The 22,552-nt window shown below is 37.6% G+C and overlaps 2 long non-coding RNA genes across 5 annotated transcripts in view; both read right to left on the reverse strand.

Annotated features, from left to right (window-relative positions):
• The window catches only part of LOC107311917 (uncharacterized), a 97,863-nt gene that overhangs the window by 31,417 nt on the left and 43,894 nt on the right, over positions 1-22,552 (reverse strand). The window lies entirely within an intron of this gene.
• Positions 1,224-14,031, reverse strand: LOC146761447 (uncharacterized). The gene is made up of 2 exons (XR_014944153.1): positions 13,963-14,031; positions 1,224-2,406 (listed from the first exon to the last, which is right to left on the reverse strand). It is a non-coding gene; the product is annotated as an uncharacterized LOC146761447 (long non-coding RNA).

Raw genomic sequence — 22,552 nt, forward strand, 5'->3', positions numbered from 1 at the left:
TTCAACAATACTTCTGGTTCTATTTTAGGGGAAAAAAAATAAAAAGTGAAGCTGTCCAAAACCGAGACACATCAGTCCTTCAGAAATGTCAGATGTGTTCTAAAACCATCATCTTTCTTCTGAGGAATATTTAAAACATTTCTTTTTTTTAATATTTTCTTTTTTTCCCCCCATATTGAAGACAGTTTACAAAAGCTTCTTGCATGTATATTTAATGAATCATATTTGTAATCAAACATGCAATCATTTGTAGCAAGGATGCTGCAGTTGCCAAGTCTATTATAGGCTAGTTTTCTGAAAGTAATGAGCAGTATCTTTTATCTCTGGAGTGTTTTTCATAAAGCTGCACAGTGGTATCTGTAGATATCACCCAATCTTTAGTGAAGGTGTGCTTTGACAGAGGCACCTTGTTAGCAAGCAGACTTGCTTATCCTCATGGTTAAGCCCCCTCCCCAATGTATCGGGGAACGCACATCATGAAAGTTGCATCATGAAAATTATAGGCCATGTTTCAGAGCCATGCTCCTTCACCCTCAGCCATGGTGCTGTCTGTAAATAAGCAACGCAGCAACAATGGGGAAAACATTTCTGTTTTGCAATCCAGTGTGTGCTGATCTCCTTTCTGAGGATCAACGGCCCAACAGTTTCCTCGTCATCACAAGTTTTGTCTTCTCTGCTGTTTACTCTGTCAAATATTCCACACTTTTTAAGCACGTGCAAAGGATTACAGAAACCCCTATGTGCATCTCCAGAGAGCAGCCAGAAAGGGTTAAACAAAATCAACCCTGACAATGCTAGAAACAGTTCTCTCAGTGTGTGTTGGTTCACTGCTCCACAGGGCATAGCAGATGTTGTGTCTGGTAGTAAGAAGGGCCCAGGAGGTGTGAGCTGTCAATCACTTTTTTTCCTAACTACAGGCTGTGCTATGGATATGAAGCACGACTAAAACAATCTGTCTCAGCTGGGGTGTGTGAGGTATCAATAACCCTTGGCAGAGGTGTCAAGAGCCTTGCTGGAATCAAACTACCCTGCTGACCAGCTGCTTAGCAAGTTAACAAGGCAGCATTCAGTCCTCTCTGCCCTCCCAGTGCAACAATTAACACAACTGCAGCAGGACTCTGCTGAAATTCGGCTGTGCTGCATTGCCCTTGCGCTCATGACAAAGAAATGCACAGAGCTTTATTCAGAAGCGTTTGTAACAAATGCGACGTCTGAAAAAGGAAGATGGGAAAAATGCTTTATTCTCGAATTTGGATAAATATTAACAGCATGGAGCAGGTCTGAATGGAGTCAACAAAATAGATTTGGAAAATGTTTTTGCACATATATCAGTGTCTGTAAAAAGTAGTGAGGAAAAGAGCTCCAGTAAGGAATAAATTGTGTTCAGAAGCTAGAGCAAGGTAAATTTAAACTGCAGGAACAAACAATATAATGAAGGAGTTCTGCTGCACTAGCCATCCAAACAATAGCTGCACAGTGGTTTGTTAAAATCACCCACATGATTGGTTATAGTATGATATAACAACAAGATTGTAAAATGAACAGGTGACAGTTTGAGAGTCTTAAATATTTTACACTCATGGGTCTTGTAGTACGCAGCCTTATAAAGGTATAAATGTAGAGTAATGCCATTAAAATCAATGGCTTTGCAGTGGTTTAACAGGGAAGAATCTGGCCTCTTTATAGAACATTATCCAATTTTTCATTTTACAAACTGCTAACTCCAGCTCTTAGAGTTAATGTTTTTTCTGAGCCCCAAACACATTTTTTTGTTTTGTTTTGTTTTGAAAACTGAATTACTTTCAAGTCTTTTTGTATTCTACATTGCTTTATTTTGTGGTTTTGTTCTCAAGGGCATCAACCAGTGATTATATAGTGTTCCATTCTGAAAAAAAATAAAATAAAACAACAACAACAACAAAAAACATAGTATACAGCAAAACATGAGTATTAGCTTTAAACAATTTAATGCTGTTTGTCTTTGCTTTGAAATTCAATAATGCCATCAGCCTGTAAGACCTTTTAGAGCAGAGTATTTCACACAGTGAAAGCTGCTTTCTGCTACAAAAGCACAGCAGCTGTGGCTCCTGCAGATACTCTTAAAGACAGATATAATAAAACACTGGGAGGGAGTAGGTCGACACAGGAGCATGAAATGGAAGAGATGAAGCCCTTTGTCACAATCAAATAGGCTGTAAAGTTACTATAGTAACATACAGTATTAAGCTCCAGGTGGATTGACTTAATGTTGACTAAACAAAAAGAGGTTAACGAAAACCAAACCAATAATTATTACACTCTCTACCAAATGTTTGTCAGGATGCTGTTATTTTGATTTAGCCTAGCTGCACAAAGCATGGCATTGGCTGTTCTCTGTTCTGGTGAGCAGTTCTCATGTAAGACAACCTGTAAGACACAAACATATTTGAAGTTGTAAGAGAGAAGTGAGTGGTATTAACGTGCCCATGACAGACACAGTAGCAAAATCTTAGCAAAGGGCCATGACTAAATTAAACTCCATCAAATGCTTAACACTTTTTTTTTTTTTTTTTTTTTCCTATTCTTTTTCTTTTTTTCCTTCAGGATCATTCACTTCCCCATTGTGAGCAACTTGGAGAAGGAGGGGATGCTGAAACCCATTCTGGCCTACTGGAGTTAAACGAAGGGTATTAAAAATACACATTTAGAGACATTATTTTAATCTTTCCCGTGAAAACTAATCTTTGTGTTTAAAAAACATTCAGGAAAACTTCTAATTACAAATTGTATCTCCAGCATGAAATAGCAGTTCATCTTGCCCTCAGCATTTATTTCTAATTATATTCTTTGCTGTTGAAGAAAGATTACTGACAGCATATGAATGGGGTCCCCAGGTATTCCCCTGGCTGCTCCTCCTCTCTTTCAGCTACATCTCAAGGAAAGCACTTACCCTGTAGATAAATCCCACAGTGATATGGGGCTTTGTCTATGTTTCAGTGGCCATTTATTTCATTCCAACTCACTTTGGGAATTGAACTATCTGAAGATTTGAGTGAAATTCCTAGTTTTATTCTGAAACTTCTGATGCTGTCAGAATTCACACCTTCCATCAGAACTGTAATTTCATGTGTCTCTGGTGTAGTTAGTGAACTCCAAGCTGCTGCCCTATAAATCTTTAAAGGTTGCTATTCAAAAAGGGAGAGAGAGCATCTTGGTTCAAACTGAACAAAATAGAGCGGGCCTTTCTTTGATAAAATGCAGTTGGTGCAAATCAGAAACGCACTTATATAGTCAAAACTATCAGACATTTCTCATCTGAGTCTTAAATTTAGTTTCAATGAGGCATGAATTAGTACTAAACTGACAGAGAAAATATGCTTAACTGCATTCAGGACATGAAGTTTAGCCTTGATTGGTAAAGAAAAAAGAATGAATAGGGTTCTAATTATCAAAATATGAGATGGCTTTAAGCAGCACATGTGAATTGATTCAAGGACAACTTTAGGAAAGATGATATATGAGTGATGGTAGGAAGAAATATTTTCAGGTCTAAGTATCAGAGGAAATCCTTGCAGCTATTACAGTCCCTTTGCTGGTAGTATTGCAACCATGAAAGAAATATCTACTGAAAGATAATGGAGACATTAAGCAGCTAGCCAGAGCTTGTTGAAAATAAATAAATAAATAAATAGATGAATAAATAAATAAATAAATAAATGGTTACTGACTTCAAGATCTTCTCTGAAACTTGGCAAAAATGTAGCCATGTCACAGGATGTGGTGTGAGGTGTGAACAGAGTAACTGCAATCAAGTTTAGAGACAGTGGTGCTGAGGGAACCGGTGCAAGCAAATCTCATCACTTGATGAAGGACCAAATACTCCTGTTCAAACCAGGAATACTTTTGAAATGGCTTCTACTTGGATAGCATTTGTACAAGTAACTGGCCAAAGATGGAGCCATCAGAATGACAGCATGTAAAGATGGACAAATTCTGGGTATGAAAAGAGAGAACGTATGTAGTGATCATATGATGGTCCAAGTCTTTCACTTCCTCTGAGAAGTAATCTCCCTCTAATGGTTATGGCACATCACTAACAATTCTTTGTCTTTCATGACATCCAGAAGACAAGATATCTAAGGAATTCCCTGTGACATTTAAGACATCTCTGCCAATCTAGTCTGCCAGAATGTCCTGAAGACACTGAAATTAGGCAAAAGAAATATCAGAGGAACTGATCCAGACACTATCTTCACTTGCTTGAATCTGCTTGCATTTTTTTAAACTGTCTACCACATTCTGACATGTCATATGTCTCCTTACTTTAAGTGGGACCTCAGATGGTTGCCACTAACAGGGTTATCTGTACCTTCATCTTCAGATCCACAGATTTATTTGAATTTGTCTATTGAGAGAACTGTAGGCTACAGTTCATAAATCTGATACAGGCATCACAGATCTGTTAAAGATCTATCTCATGAGCACAAGCAAGAAGATAACAAGGTAACTGGGCAGGATGTCAACAAGGCATGAGCATAGTCCCTGCAGAACTTACGAACTGGCTGCCTGAATACATGCAGAAATGGAATCTATGAGGGTTGCTTTGAAAATAAGGCATTTTATTTTATTATGTCAGCCCGCAGCATCAGAAGTCTCAGGTACAGTAGGAGAGGTTAGACCCATCCACTAATATTCTGCTAAATTTTGTTGTGATGTGGCAGATGGCAGCAGAGGGACAATCTAACAAAATGGTGTCTGATATGGAAGTGGGTATAAAGCAAAAGTGTGTCACTGAATTTTTCCATGTGGAAAATATGGCACCCACTGGCATTCATTGATGCTTGCTGAACATTTATGGAGACCAAACACTAGATGCGAGCACAGAGAGGTGCCATGTTATCATTTCAATAATGATAGCAGCAATGCGAATGATAAACTATGTTCTGGATGGTTATACAGATTTAAACAAGAGTGGCATGCAGGCTCTTGTTCTTTGTTGGCCAAAATGCATAGATAATGGTAGTTGAAAAATAGTATACTGTAGCTAAGAATTTGCTCTATCAAATAGTGTTATTGTGCTCTTTGTATCTGTTGGAGTTTCTGTGGAAATACATAGGAGACATTACTTTCGGAGTGATCCATGTGCATACTAAATTCATAGGATAAAAAACCTACTTGTGTTTATGAATTGTAGGAAATATTTTACTTAATAGTTTGTACAGGAATAGTAGTGCAGCTGTGCTATTTCTTCTTGTATATTCTTACCATGAAAGTGTGTGGCAATGTTTGGAGATCTATGAGAGAAAGTACTTAGGTGACTTGCTGGGATTTCTCTGCATATTTCCAGAATACTCTCCTGTGGCCACTAGAATATATGGCAGTTCTTGAAGAAAGAGTATAATACTGTGTAAATATACCAGTTACTCTACTGTTTGCCTGATCTTTGTAGCCGATGTTAATGTTAATCTCAACACTGGATATTGTTCTCCCCTTTCTGTCTGTAAAGTCCCAGGCATTCTGTTGTATCAGTTCTTGGTTTTGGCTCTCTATGGGGAGCAATTGGCTTGGAAACCAGATGCAGATGGGGCTTCTCTCTAAGGAGTGGGTATGCAGCAAATCTCCTCTGCAGATGGGGTCCTCTCACTATGCCCCTGCTGACACATGCAGGAGAGGAGTGCAGCAGTCACCAGTTTTCTTCCCCAGCAGCCTCTCCTAGCATTCATTTTATGGGTCAGCTGTCAGGATGGAAACCCTTCCCCATAACCTCCCAGACAGGGACAATCAGTTTTGTGTTTCACAGAGCTGAGCACCAGCTGGAAATGCACTGAGGGTCTGGGCTCTGAAACACCAGCCTCACAGTGTGCCCCTGTGGTTATGCCCTCTACATTATTGTACACAAACTCTCTGTCTTAGAAATGTCTTTAAGAAGACCCTGTTTGCACTCTGCTTATTTTCATCAGTATCACAGTGATGTCTGCGTGTGGTTCACTAATCAGTAAGGCTCAGCTGAGTTAACTTCAGCCTAACAGTACTGTATTTTCAGAACATATAAAATACTTGTTGCTTGATTTTTAACTTGATGAACTCACATTGCTATGTGGGTCTTGCTTGAGAGAGTTTGTAGATTAAGAGGCAGTTTGAATTATAATCTTAATCCAAATACTACTGCTTCTGTGACTTTGGGCATGCCACTTAACCCCTCTGAGCCTTATTTTCCCTATTATCTGAGACTAATGGTATTTTACCTGTCTCAGACCACAAGGGAGCTATGAGGCTTAATTAATGTTTGCAAACTGGGTTGTTGCATAGCATAATTAAGCAGCGTTTCCAAAGTTTAAAGTAGAGAAAGTATTAAGACCCATCAACAGAGAAGATGAGAGGAGGAGTGAGAAAGTCCTGATTCCCAGGACAGTACTTAATTCTCTCAACCATATGGCTTTGGAGGGAAAAAACAGCACCAAATTGTCATCAAGAACCTTTATCAAAGTTCAAAAATGTGAATTTTAAAGCAAAGGTAGCTATTCACATCTTTAAAGAACATCCAAACAGCAAAATTATTTGGATTCTTGTGTAATCACTTCCTGCTTGTTTAGTTTCATGAAATTGTCCCACATTTTTAGATTTTATTGGGCCCTCAGCAAAGAGATGTTTGTTTACAAGCAGTCTTTCAAACCCTCAAGTCTACTCAGTTATAACATTTTTAAGTAGCCTCATTTATTTTCTCCTCCAAAATTTAACAGTTCTGTTCCAATTTAATTTACAATATTAGGGATTCAGTTGTCTTTGACAAAATAGAAATGGTTGAAATGTCCATCAGTTTCACAGGGCCAGACCTACCTATCACTTCTGCTTATAATCCCCACTCAACACCCTAGAGCCATTTTTGCTATAGGGTGGAAACATACCACAAAATTACTGAGCTTACTGTAGAATTATGTGTGAAGCTATTTTAGTGTGAAAGTGCTAATAAAATCAAAGTACAGTTGGATGAAGAGTGCCATTTTGCTCATTTAACTGTGCTTCCTCATTTCCTGAATGATTAAAAACAGAGAAAGCAAATTCATACAAATTTTAGCCATATGCTTGTTTTATTCCTTCTTTTTAGTTCAAGACAGTAGGATCTTCAGTTAACATTTTCTGTTTTCCTCAGATTTTGGAAGTAGAAAAGAGAACTTATTATAAACGTTAATTTCATTTGTTTGCCCTATACTTTTGTGTATACTAAAAACAGGATTTTTGAAGAAAATGTTTAGAAGGGAGTTGTTTATGCCATAGATATCTTTAAAATATATGACATCAGTCATAGCACTGAGACTTGTTTCACCTTCCTGTGACACAACTCTGAAGTTTATTTGATTGACTGTAAAATTATATTTTAGTTTCAAGCATAGTTGAAGGGATACATTTCTTAGGGAATTTGGCCTTTGCTTTTTGTTTAGATTAAATGTTTTTTTTTTTTTTTTTTTTTTTTTCCCCAGTATTCAGTCATTAGTTTTACATCTATTTCAGATTCTTGGAAGAGAAAAACAAGAGCTGTAAATGCAAAAGTTAAAAAATGAACTTCATCTTTTGAAGTAAGTGATTTATATATTTTTTTAAAATATACATAAAATAGACTAGAAAGTTACTAAAATGAAATATTTATCAGTATATCACAGTTTTTTGTGGTGATAGCTCTCCTTAAGAATAATGCAATTCAAATCTCGGGGGATCTAATTTATTTGAAGTAAAGTCTCTCAGAAAAAGGTGCATCTGAAAGGTTCAGATGGGACCTTGCTATTTAGGTCCTACATTTCAGAACATACACTGAGTATGATAATGAAGGCTACAACAGATAATAGGACAGTTCAAAGTCTAAGATATGGAGCTGCATGTCAAGATCTATGGGTACCTCACAGAGAGTCCTTAGAGAGTGTCCATAACACAAGAAACAGAGAATTCACTTTAACTATCATCCAGTCCAAGCTATGTCTGATTATAGCAGTTCCTCTGCTAGCATTCTTACTTTTGTTTTCCACAGATAGATGTAACCATGTAACTCAGTGATGCTTTCAACTACCACATGACTGAGATAAATAATTTCTGTCATGAACAAAATGGGTATAAAGCAAAATGATCACAGTCATTCTGACCAATAGACTGAATTCTCTCCCCAAAGATGTGCTTGTTAAGGATGTCCCATCATGGTCTCATGCTTAAAGTGTCAGAGCCCAAAAGGCAAAATGTTGAAAATGCAGATAACTGTAGGTGCCAACAATGAAACTCGATAAGGAGATGAACTAAGATTTTCTTTTGTGACAATGGCAAATTTAGGATGAGAAAAGCCAAATGACAAAAAGGCAGCTCTAAATCTTGTCTTCATCACCCTAACTCTTCAGAATTAAGACCCAAGACAAATTAGATATAGTGTTAAGAATCAGGAACATTTAAGAATGGTGCTACCTCTCTGTGCTATCCCAGAAATAGTGGCCTGTCATGCTGTCCTTTGCTTACATGGATCTCTGAGTAAATTTCTCCTGTAACAAGGATATGAGGATTTATCTTTGGCTTTCTGCCTACTTGCAGTCTTCTGATTTGGATTCCAGACAGAAGCATGTGTGTGTGTGTGTGCGGGGGGGGTTCTGACATCAGTGCATTAGACCCTGAGACCTGCCCATTAATGTCAGAATAAACCATATATCCCAAGGACTTCATTTAAAACATTTTAAAAATCCAGTTAAAATCATTTCTAGATAGAATTCATACATAAAGAGTGTCACTGGAAAGCAATCTGTGGAATGTTTTTCTTTTAGGGCACTAAGATGGTCAGAGGGCTGGAGCACCTCTCCTGAGAAGAAAAGTTGAAGGAGCTGGGCTCATTTAGCTCAGAGAAGAGAAGGCTTCGGTGAAACTGCATTGTGGCCTTCCAATACTTGAAGGGAGCATGTAAACAGGAGGGGGAATGGCTGTTTATGAGGGTGGATAGTGATAGGACAAGGGGGAATGGTTAATCTGAGACAGAAGATGTTTAGATTAGATATTAGGAGAAAGTTTTTCACACAGAGGGTGGTGAAACACTGGAACAGGTTGCCCAAGGAGGTTGTGGATGCCCCATCCCTGGAGGCATTCAAGGCCGGGCTGGATGTAGGTCTGGGCAGCCTGATTTAGTGGTTAGCAACCCTGCCCATGGCAGGGGAGTTGAAACTGGATGATCTTTGAGGTCCTTTTCAACTCAGGCCATTCTATGATACTATGATTAAGAGTAGGTAATTAAAAAAGCAGATGTTTTGCAAAATCAGTTCTTCACCAAAGCTAAGCAGAGAAAAACACACAAAGTACTTCTATCTCTTTCTGCTGGTAAGTCTGACTGAACCACAAAGAGAACCAGTTACTTTTGGTTTTTACTGGTGAGCAGTGATTAGAGGCAGGCAGGATCAATGCTGGAACCCCAAAAGACAGTGATTATCTATGTCAGTTAAGGAGATTTAGTATGTGGAGGAGGAGGGAACAAATTAGAAATCTAGAGTGCTAGGAGAGGCAAATATTCTCATTTCACCATGCTCCTAAAGCAAAATAACTAAATGTTCCCCCTGACTCAGACAGAAGTGCAAGTCAATAAGTGCTTAGGTAAAGAATGGGAATGTTGCAGGGTAGATTCATCTCTGTTTGGGGAATGCTGCTGCTCTCCCAGGTGAGGGAAGGCAAATATTCACTGAACATGCATATCCTTGGATAAAAAGACAGCTAAATACCCTGACCATTCTCTGGGATATCTTGCTTTCTCATTCTGGGATTTCTTCTACCATTTTTGCCAAGGCTAGCATTAATAATAATAACAATAACTGAATCATTCAAATTGCAACACAGAGAATATTCATATCAATACATGACAGAACTTGTACCACTTTTGGGAACCTGTCACAGCTGGGTGAAAGACGCAACTTTGCAGCACACAGACAATGAGATGCAGCAACGGGGACCAAATGCTGTACATTAAAGTTTCGTGTCCTGATTAGCAAGGGAAGATACCATTTTGTCAGGAAAAGCAAGGAGGATACTTTACAAGGAAAATTAGAAAATGCAAACTAATTGTCCTTGTGTTGCTTTTCATCCTGAAGCTTCTCCTAACCTAGGGTAAGGCCTTTCAGATTGCTTCAGACTCTCAGAACTGAAATAGCTTGTGCATGTGGTCTGAAAAGATGAGGAGATAGCTGAAGTACAAAAAATGCTAGTGTGTATTAAAAATGCTAAGGCCTGGAATGTATTCCCAGGATCTTTTGTCACTTCTGAGGGAAGATTCATTACGAGTATGCTTATATTTATATATATATAGATAAATACTTATATATATATATATATACTTACATACCTACATACATAAACATCTGAGTATTATGTATTGATTATATAATTACCTACAAAAGTAACTGGCTCATAGATCTGTCAGATCAGTGAGAAAAAAAAAAAAAGAAAGAAAAGCTCTAGCAAAATGACTGCACATAGATCTAAAACAACATCAACAAATTCTCATTTCACTGGGATTTTATTTCATTCTTGTAGGCTTAATATCTCACTGCATGAACAAAAAATATCACATGGAAAAAGCTTCAGGCTAGCTACTTCCAAAAAGATTCAGCCTTCTGAGTACTATCAGTATCATCCCTATACCCACATGTTTAGCACTTTCTAATGCATTTGTTGAAAACCATTAATAAAGCAAAAATTTTAGTCTAGATCTTAATCATGTGTTGCACTGATATAAGTTCATGTACATCTGTGAACTGCACAACAATGATCAAATTAGTAGTCATTTCAGGAAAAATGCCCCTCAGGCTGAAAACTAATTAGTAGTCTCTCACTCTATCTTTTCGTACTAATAAAAGTCATGCTATTATTTTTGACTGTGCTAAAACCTTCCACGACCCTGAGGTAGCTCGATGTAAAATATAAGGACTACTTTATTGTGCATATATACACACATTTTATTGAAAAATCCGGTTTGTCTTCTCATCTGGTAACTGCATTACTGCCAAGGGAACTTTTGTCAGAACGATGCAGTACACACTCACTCTACTTTCTGGGCAATTCGTCTTGCTGAAGTAACTCCCAAATTTTAAAAACTCCACAAGCTTTTGTGCTACCTTCTATGAGTAATAATTGCTACATACTGCAGTAGTGTGAGAATGTTGTCTTTTTTTCCCTCCTTATAAAAATCTCAGAATCAGGGAATTGATTTTGATGGGTATGGTCATGTACCACAGTATGAGTGGCTTGGACATGCAGCAGAGTATGCACATATTCCCACTGAAAGCTTGCTCCCAGGATTTTAGTTCTACCTGTAAAATAATTAGCTCTCTGGCATATAGTCAAAGCCACCTCTACAAATATATAACTCTTCTATTATCTCTACCTAAACTTGATCATTTGTGTGTCAGATGAGTACAACACAACAGCAATTTACCATGATTGTGAATGTACAGTGAACAAGCTACCTACTTTCATACTTCCATCTTGACATGACTATGGGAGAACTTTAATATTTGTAAAAGTAGAGTGAAACACCTATCACTGAGTGAAAAAACTCAGTTAATAGCAATGTCAGCCTCTTCTCTTCCGTAGTAATGGAGTTGTAAGGCCAAGTCCCATATCTTACTTTTGGTCACTTTAACTTGTTGCGGAAACCATAGAAATGCGGAGATGTGGGGAAAGAGCATGTTTGAGCTTTATGTTAACGAACCATTTTATGATTCTATGATTCTAGGAAAAACATTCATGATTGTATTACATAACAAGTAAATAATAAGAACTTTCCCAAATGGCTCCCAAGAGCATTTCCAAGTGTTGGCAGTACTTGGTCAGATCCCGATAACATTAGTATGCTACAGTGTTGTCTCCATTAAAGAAGATGGCTCCATGAGCTATTAGAGACGGTTTGGTCAGATCCTAATCACATGTGAATTTTCCTTTTGAGAGGAATGAGACCAACTCTGTGTTCAGAGTTATATATTGCCATCTGCATATTTTGCACTCAAGTCTGCTGCATCACTGACTAGTTTACATAAGTATTCTGCTTTCCTCTGTATACATTCTCCATTACGATCCTAGAAAATTGGATGATCTTCCCTGCACTCAGCTTCTGCATCAATATTAAAAATAATTTTCCTAATTACATCTTTTAATAGTAATAATGCACAAATTTTTGAGAATAAAAAAAATTAGCTGTTTTGCAAATTTGCATTATTTATGGAAATTTTTAAAAAATACGTAAGATCCTCCTATTTTAGAGATTTATATTTCATAAAATCATATCTATTTAGGAGTACTTTGTGACAGAGGAAGATAAAAGAATTGCAAATAAGTAACAGAAACTAGATGGATAGATTTTTTAGTATTTCTCTAATGTAACATTGCATGTGAATCAAATCCTGTTCAAATTACTTTTGTGATATGTGGATGTCATAAATAACATGCTGGAAAAGGAACTGATCTCTTTCTCTCTTACATGAGTGTATGTTGTAATCAGAAAGGCTAATATATCTTATCAAAATCACCATTTCTTCTCTGCTAGAGATGAAACTCTCAGACCAAGAACTCACGCAAATGCCTTCATTGACAAGAAAGTTGCCAAAGCTATTGCACTCCTGCTCTTCAGAAATGATAGCATCAAATATTCAGCAGTCCAGGAGAACTAATTTTACTCTGTGTCCCAACAGCCTCTTAAATCTTGTTAGCATAGCATTCTCATTCCACTAATTCTGAACAATTAGGCCTTCAGGATAGTACACCTGTTCCTCTGATAAAGCTAAATACACTTCAGACTCTGTTTCACAAATATGATTGTAAGTATTATCCATCTTTCAAGCACTATCAGAAAACAAATATTCGTAAGTAGGTTAATTAAGGAGGGGGCAGATGATGATGACATCACTTTAAAGACTACAACTTGCTCAAAATTAAGATGGTTTGAATGAAAAAATGAAAATTTCAAGGAAGGAGGATATCAGATGAACTGTCACATCTATATTTAGACATCTATTCTTCTATAATGGGATAAGAACCTGCAATTTCTATGGATGGCAATGGAAATTCTATAGAAGCTCAGTGATGCCTTGAGCCATTGAGCCCTCGCAATTTCACACACATTGTTTAAATGTTTTTTTAGAACGGTACCTTGTTACAAACAAGAGGGCAGGATGATTTTTGAATGCCAGTCTTCTAAAAACACTTATAAATTAAGAGAAAGTCTGTTATCATCCATTATTTCTTTTGATCATTTATGTACAGCATATTATTTCATTGACATCTAAACCTGAAATGCCTCCTCTAGAGATTCTTTTCAATTTTAGGTGAGTTTAGGACAAAAACTCTTAGGGTGCTCAGGGTAAACCAGTGACAGCTGTTTAATGGAGATGTTGCACGGAAAGAAAACACACTCAAACCCTAATTTTGAGGGAAGTCCAGCTGGACCTGTCGATTCCAAGTAGCCACTGATCCTGGCTTTGAACAAGACAAAAGAGATAACTGTAGTTATTTTTCTAGCTCCCAGAGCTCACTCAATTGAAGTACACATACACAAAATCACCCTGCCGAGAAAAATAGAGATCTCATGCAGGTGTGGATTCAACAGGTATTGCTAATCAATACAGCTTCTCTGCAGTCAATGAAGCTCTGCCAATTTGCACTGGAATTCTGTCTCGTATTTAGGCATTCCTTATTAGTAGCTGATCTGTAAACTGAAGGACTAGCTTCTCTCAACCATGTTTCATGTGAGTACTTTGTTGTGCAGCAGTAGTCTAGAGCCTTTTAATTGGTTAAACGTTAGCATGCATTTCAGATATTCCCCAGAAAAACAGTTGCATTTTGTCTTTTATTTACCACACTATCCAGTACGTAATTAAGATCAATTGCTAAGGGACAAGAAAAGAGAAAACTTACAAAATGTTAATTACAAAGGGAAAATTATGAGCAAGATTCTGTACCATTTACATGCTGGATATCTCTTACCTTGATCCTATATTCTTCTGTAGAGAATGGACTTTTCAGTTGCCACATGGAAGAAGGTAGCTTTTCTATGTGAAAATGCAACACAAGAATGAAAGGACTGCAACAGTCAGATTTTCTCTTACATGCCAAGAAGACTCGTTTGACCAACACTGACATAGCAGAAAAGTTAACATCAGTACTGACCTTTCAAAATGGAATAACTTTTTCACTTTTATAGAACATTTTCAATGCACCAATATATAACAGATTTCTTTCAATATCAACGCTGCAAATAAGGTCTTTTCCTATATTTCATATTTTTCACTGTAGTAGGCAACTATCTTGTATTTAGAGTGGCTCTTTGAAAATAAAGGCAAGGCAGAAATTAAGAGAAAATTACTGTGATATTATGATATTTGCTTTCCTCTCTGTCACAGATATTGTTTTAGAGCCACTAGATAGCAAGGAGATAGACAGAATATGTGTTGGTGAAATCTCATCCTATGTTGTAGTAATTTGAGGTTTTGAAACAGCTTTAGAAGACTTACTAACTTCTGATTTAGTTTGATCCTCTTGAGAGCAATAGGACCAGCTCTTGATGTAATAACTTTCAGAAAATCCTAACTGGGTCACTACCAACAAGCACAGTCCAGCAGTAGTACATAGAATTGATTCTCTCACAAAACAGCTTGATGGATACTAGTGTTTTGATTAAGTAGGAAAGTGTGAAGAACATTGCCTACAGAAAGACAGCTTGGGAGAGACCTCAAAAGATAGTACTCACTGATAAGAACAGAGAGCATAATTGAATAGTTGGGTCCCACTTTTCTGGTCAGACCAAAAGCTTGAAAGATTGGAATTATGCTGACTTTCTGTTTTAACATTGTTCTTTCAAGACATTTTGACTTTATACTCATTACAGAGCTGTCTTACTGGAAGTCGCGGACATTGTACACAGTGCATAAGGCAAGTGAGGATTTTGGGATGAGGGCAGAAAGCAGACAAGCCTAGAACCTAGTTCCTAAAATTTAATTAACTACTTTTAGCACAAGAGAACAAAAACCAATGCCATAAATAGGGGACAATAATTTCTCAACATCATTCACTGATCAGAGAAAAGAGTAAGCAATTCACAGACTTCTGATGTAAAACAATCCTAGTTAAGCAGCCCAGCAGACAGAAGAAAATCTTAATGAGAGGAAGAAAAAATGTGGTATTTCAAATGGGCTTTTATTTTATTTCATTTTTTGTAAGGTTCTGTTGTCTGCAGTTCATAGCTAAGACCTTCAGTTCACATGCCTAGTTTCTTGTTATTGACCTTAAAGGGAACTAGCAACTGGTAACTCGTGTCAGAATTTGTCAAAATTGTCTGTTGCTTCTTGCCATGTGGCTACCATAATGTTTGCAGTGCTTGACTTATTCATGGTTAATTACTACATATATCTGACTGCAAAACTTGGTATGCATAAGCTCTATCAACTTCACGGAGTTAATAAATGTTCCTTGTTCAGATTAACTTTTCCCAGACTAGTAGTGGAAAGTAACTTACACAGAAACATCTTGTTTTGACCACAGTGTGGTCAAACTTTTCTTACGGGGAATTAATTGACAAGGAGAACAATGGCAACTAACAATGCAAGGAGACATTGAACTCTTTCTGCAGCTTTCACCCCTTTAGGGCCATCTGAGGCTAACTGCTAAAAGCTCACAGGCATTGTCTATTGTCTACGGTCTCTGCATTTATACCTCTTTCCCTCAAGGAAAAAAATAGTCTGCAAGAAGTGGTTAAAATATCAAACTAATACACAAGGAGTTGCAAATGCAGTAAGTAAGTTTTATGGCTACCAGAGATACTATAAGCAAGACTTTAATTTTTTGTACCATGCTTGCTAAACAAAAATAATACTCTTACACAGTACACAAATATATATACATTAATCTCAGCATGATTATGGAACTAATTTTAGAAAACTGTATAGACTATTCTTTTAACAGCTGCATATGAAAGCAGACAGCAAAGGCAAGTGATGATCCCGGGTGAAATATTATGGAAGTAGGTTTATTTTAATATCAAGCTATTTTACTTAATTTAGCTGCAATTTTTAAATGACATTGATGTACATTTTAAGGCAAAATCACTGAATTTAGATTATTCAAAATCTGAACTGACATTGCTTGTCTCTCTTTACTTCACCTGTCATATCTATCTATTCATGTATACCCACTCTGAATTCAGTAAAGATAATAATTTCTGTTTTATGATCCACTTTTTAACTGCAAAATGCACAAAAGTAATTAAACCAAATTGAAATAATTATAGAAAAACAATATTCAATAACTGATTTACCAAAAACTTTTACTGTACCCTAAGGATGGAAAAAATTGCCTAAGCAGCAGTTATATTGTTCCATGTTACATTTATTCCTGCAAGCTAGCCAAGCTCAAATTAATTGTACTGACTAAACTTTTCTTCTTGGAGAAAATTAAAGATATGCTGTTGTCAACACTTGAGCTCAACCTTGCTGACACTTAAACGCAGAGAAGGGTGTGACATCCTGCCCTGCCTGCCTCGCGCTAATTAATCACTCTGGTATTTAGGACCATTCAAGCAGACAAATTAATGGAGAATAATTAGTGTATCTTTGTTCCAGCTCAGCTTTGCACACCAGACACTCTGAGGGAGAGAGGGGAGCACGCAGAAAGTGAGCCATTAGCATGCACATAGTTTCGCTTCTGTTCAGCAAGTTCTGAAGAGATTAAGAGAAAAGCCAAATTAGAGGTCGTGTGACTGGGGTTAGGACATCTCTCAGTAAAGAAAGAACCCTGTTTGAGTATCAGCTTTCAGAAGCAAGTTGTTAATCCAGATGTTACCTTTGAGAAAGAACAAAACACAATTAAAAACCTCCTCCTCCCCCTCTCACAAGTGCACACAAAAGAAGAGCGAGGAATTGGTCCTTTGCATTACAAAGATTTAGCCACAGTTAAACTAATGGTACATACCAACAAAAAAGTTCGAAATCTTCAGCTTTCCTTATCATTTTTGGTCAGCATTAACATTCACTGGGAGTACAGAGAATAACAAAGAATATATTTACCACATATTTATTGCAGTTGATCCTTACTGCTATTTTAGGTGACTGCTTTGTACTGCACAACTCAAGAACCCTTCAGAAATAACAGATATCATCAGATTTAAATTAATTGTGAAATTGAAATAAAATAAAAATTGTGCAATAGCCTAGGTATAACAAAATAATGATGGATATCAGTACAAACACTGTTGTCAAAGTCCTTAACGGAGAGTTACTTAATGACAGAAAAAAGAGATGTATTTGCACACATTCCATAAAGGATTTTCTGGTTCTCTTGTATAACATTTTTTTGCATCAAACTTTTCTGCTATCATATGAAAATATCTATAAGAATCTGAGTCCCAGCAGAAAAGGGCTGAGCAATGTTAATTCATTTTGACATCATCAGAAGCTTAATGTCATTAACAACATTTGGCAGGATTGAACTCAAAATGAGTACAGATATCTTCCAGTGATATTTCAGATGTTTTAGACATCAGGAATTCAGTCTGTATCTCACTGCAAGACATAAAACTTCTCCATTTGGAACACCTCCATGTTTAGGAAGATCTGGTATACAGACTAACTGTTTGCAGTGCAAAGAGTTCAGAGGCAGAAGTGTACTATGGCCCACAATGCTGTCTCTCACGGTGTGGGGTGGGAGAGAAGGGTCAGAGGAAAAGAGCGAGAAAGACCACACAGTGAGAAAAGCTGACCAAGCTCAAACTGAGTCAATCCTGATCAGTCTTATAAAATCTTTTCCTTTTGTTTTCAAGAACATGGTAATGTGAAGACTGTAAAACTATGCTGGGTGTGCTTTATTTTGATGTAGTATGAGCAGGGGGCAGAATGAATGGGGGAGGGCGTCCCACCCAGGCTTTGACACGATGGGGGATACTGTTTTAACAACACTACAGGGCTTCATAAAAATGTGATATTGATGCTATGCTTGCACGAGTAGAGGGAGAACACAGCACTCCCAGACCCTCACTGGGTGAAAAACGGAACAGCTCTCCCCAGCTTCCTGCAATACTGAGTTATTGTCTTCAATAAGAGCAGATGCCATTAGAAATGCTGCTATCCCGGGAGTGGGTTTCCTCAATCTTTGAAGGTGCATAATCCTCATTAAAGGAAAAGCCCTGCATGTAGGAGGGGCTGTGCTGCCATCAAGGCACCTGGCCATGACTAAAAGAGCTGGCCCCATATGTGGCTGCTGCTGAGCAGCAGAATGTAATTTAGTCGCACCAGCGGGAGCAGAGGTCAATGATTTTATATTAATGGGGATCACGACAGTTCTAAGCTGTGGCGTGCTTTGAAATAAGTGTTGTACAAGGCAGCAAAAAGAGCTCAGCAGAGGAAATGAGCTGTGTCACTGTCTCCTCATGCCTCGAAGCAAACACTGAAATGTTTAAAGTTGCTATGGACTTAATGCCATAATATTTTAGAAAGAACAGTTATATGTTTAAAACCAAAAGCAAAACTGCTTATAAATCATTACATCTTCCGACATAACTTGAGCAAAAATTAAACACTGGAAGGAGTTAAGCTTTCAGAATGCCATCTAAATAGAGAAGGAAGTGGTATAAATGTGGTACATACTTAAAACTAAAAAAATATCAAATAGGTAATCATTTGCATGCAAGGATTATGGTCACATGGCATTAAATCACAATGCACCAGTGAACAATTTGTGTATAGCACCTAACAAAAAAACAAGGATTCAACCATACAAAAGGTCCAAGGTGTGATTAAAAGATCCTATGTGTTTTAAATATATACCCCTCAGGCCTTAAACTAAATTGACATTTAATCAAGCTTCTTTTTGGAAATGTAATGTGAGCTCTTCTGTGGTTTTTCAGAGGATTTAAATCTGGCCTTTCATGTAAGTGCATGACACAACAGTTGTTTACATGGATCAGTACCTAACTTGAGGGATACCTGAGTTTCTTAATAAAGTTTTCTGGGTATTGTTAATATTACTGTTGTTATTGTATTCCATTGGCACCTACAGTGTGCTTGGTGTTGTCCAAATATCTACTGGAGACACGATCCCTTTAATAAAGAAGTTTCCTTCTGAGGTGGTATCACGATGAGTCACAATATAAAAAAAACAATGTTATATCCTTCCCCTGCTAATTCACAACAAAATTCAAATTGCATTTACCACAGTGATGGTCCTTAAGACTTTTGGTTGGTATTACAGGAGACGTCAGAATCTGGAATTTGAGTTGCAGATTTGAGGATCTGCTCTGAATGTTATTCCATGGTGTAAGAAGGCACAGAAAGCACAGAGGTGGCTGAAACACAACTAAGGAGGAATGAAGATGGCAAAACAAAGACAATGGGAGATGATAGACAACTGACTTAGAAGCGAGGATTCTGAGCCATCTGGGAGGCAGCTTACATCTTACTGAACAGTAGAAATAATCGGTATGGTCAGGGTGATAACCCAGAGATAAATGAGAAGTTATGCCTTAAACAGATGGGATCTGGGAATATTTTTGGAGAAAAACAAAGGGAAATGCTCCACCAATTGTGGTAAAAGAAGTTGGACACAACCATTCACTAACAAAATGTTAAACCTTTGAACTGAAAAGTAAGGAGAAAATAGTGAAAAAGGTAGAGCATGAAGATGGGCTAATAGGTATAGATTATTCTAAGCATACAAAACCTATTTTCCCTTTGTTCTATCACCACAGATCCTGCTAAAGAAGAGGACAGACTCTTTTGTAGAGTCTGTGCAACAGAACAAAAGGAGATGGTTTCAAGCTCAAAGAGGGTAGATTTAGGTTAGATATAAGGCAAAAATTTTTTACAGTGAGGATGACAAGTCACTGGAACAGGTTGCCTAGTGTTGTGGTTGATGCCCCATCCCTTGGTACTTTCAGTGCAAGGCTGAACAACCTGATCTGGCTGTGGATGTCTCAGTTCATTCCAATGGAGCTGGACAAGATGGCCTTCAGCAGATACTTCCAACTCTAAGGATTCTATGATTCTATGATTCTACTGATTTGAAGGGAGATTGGCAACAAAGGTACATAGGAGCATTTAATAGTTTTCACTGAGAAATGAAGGGCAGAAATAGTTCAAAGGCAAATAAAGGCTTGCTCAAAAGGATAAAATCATGATGCTAAATCACAGTGAATAGTTAACAGCTGCAACAACACTGCTTTATATGAGTAAATGGAGTACAGAAGGGGGTGCTAGGGAACAGAGGGAATCAGTAGGACCTCCCCTGGAGATAACAAAGCCTCTGAAAAGCCTCAATTTCAGCTGGAGGTACTCAGTAACTGATGTGGTGGAAGTAAAGCAAAGCTGCAACTAAGAGAAGTACAGAACAACTGAGCACAGAGAGAGTCAGTCCTGACCAAATCACTGATATTTTCACTGTCATAATTTCTGATCACTAATAATTTCATGCAAAATTATTTGTATGCAGTATTAGCAGATATACACACCACAATTTGTGTGTCAGAAGTGATATGTAAACATCACGTATTATTCTCTAATTCATTTTGATACAAATTAAATATGCATCTTTTTGATAATTTGCTGACTATACTTCCATTCAGAAATGCTGCCAGAAACAGACTCTGCAAGAACCCTCTGCAAGTGAACAGAAAGATAGATGCTCAGGACAAAAACAAACAAACAAACAAACAAAACAACAAAAAACAAGCAAACAAACAAAAAAACTAAACAAAACCAAATACAATTAAGAACAAATAAATACAGCGTAGTGCAACTGAATTGCTGGCTTATTTATGAAAACAATCAAGAATTGTGCCTTCTGCTATTGGTTTTCAAGCTCTAGAAGAAGGAAAGCTGTCAGATCATCACTCAAAGTCTAAGGAGTACTGAGCACCTGATTTGTGAGATCTTTGCTTTCTTTGAGAAAAAGAGTCTGCTATTAGTCAGGTAGCTCTGTGATTAGGGCAATTTAGTAACTTTTTTTGGAGGCAGCTTTCTTTACTGGACTGACAGCCTGACTCCTACAACAGCAGGGGCATGGCTATCCTAGGCTGAATACAGAGTGAGCAGAACAGCTTGCGTCTCAGTTGTGCCTGGGAGAACTGGTTGCACAAAGTGAACGTCCTGCTAGTCCCTTCTCCTGGCAAACAGCTCCCTCATCTGCCTCACCGCATGCAGAGACAGGGCCATTGGGCTGGTACTGTGTGACTGAGCAAAGAACCCAAGGCAAAATCTGAATGGGCTTTGTATCACTTTTGGCCCAAAAGCAGAGCTGTAGTTTCTCCATCATCTAGCAGCAATCTTACAGGGATGAAGTTTTCCACTCCCAGCAGGAAAGCTTGATGGAAGCTGAGAATTAATTTGAGGCTCAGAACTTGGCTGCCACTGAATGTCATGGCTAGCCCTTATAAGTAGTTTCTAAAATGAGTGTAGTATGAGTCTAATATAGGTGTTCATTAACTAAAAATAAATTGTAATGAAACATCATAGATATCTATATGAATACTAATTGGATTGATGATTGCAGCCATTACAGTGACCACCAAATGGATTCAAGATATTGACACATTAGCTTCAGAGTATATGTCTTATGCTGAGAATCACTTAGGCAGGAAATCCCAAGAAACAACAGGACAATTTCACCTCTCTTTTTCTGTGACCTGCAGTTTCTGTGTGTCTCTTCTTCCATCTCCTGGATTACCATCTCACTTGGGAAGCAATCTAACCCCTAGAAACCAGTGGAAAGACTCCACCTGACTTCAGTTTCTTTGAATGATAGACACAGAATCACAGAACTGTAGAGGTTGGAAGGGACCATGAGAGATTATCAAGTCTACCTCCTCTGCAAAGCAGTCTCCCTACAGCAGGCTGCCTAGGTAAGTGCCCAGGATGAATACCTTGAATACCTTTAAAGAAGGAGGATTTAAAACCAACCTGGGCAGCCTGTTCCAGTGTTCTGTCACCCTTACTGTGAAAAAAATTCCTAAACATATTGGAACTTCCTGTGCCCCAGTTTTTGGCCATTTCCCCTTGTCCTGTCCCCACAGACAGAGAAGAAAGGTTGACTATATCCCTTCGATCCCCATTCTTAGGATATTTATAAACATTAATAAGATCCCCTCTCAGTCTTCTTTTCTCGAGGCTGAACAGACCAGAAAAGACTAATGAAGAAAGTAAGGAAGGTAAAATATTAAACAGCCAAGGGATTAAGAAGCTCATTTCGTTGGATAATTTCCAGCCTGCACAACAGTAAAGGTAAATTTTAAAAACATGATTGTTTAAACTAATTATTTCATCACAGAATACTTCTGGAATTTCAGAGGAAATCTGGATTGACAACTTTATTTGCAGTTTCCTAGCATTTGAATGTTATGAACTTTTATCTAATAATTTCTTAAGCTAGTTGTGCATGTTATATTTTCCTTAAATTTATGCTACAGATATATGTAGGCCAAATTTACCTCCTCAGACACAAAATTAACCTGTTCGCCTTCTCAAACTGAAAACTGCAGAAAATGTAATGCTAAATGATCTGAGTATAAAGTCAATGAGCTAAAAATTGATACTTC

This window comes from Coturnix japonica, chromosome 3, assembly GCF_054131305.1.
Source record: "Coturnix japonica strain WE chromosome 3, WE-NBRP24, whole genome shotgun sequence".
NCBI lineage: Eukaryota > Metazoa > Chordata > Aves > Galliformes > Phasianidae > Coturnix > Coturnix japonica.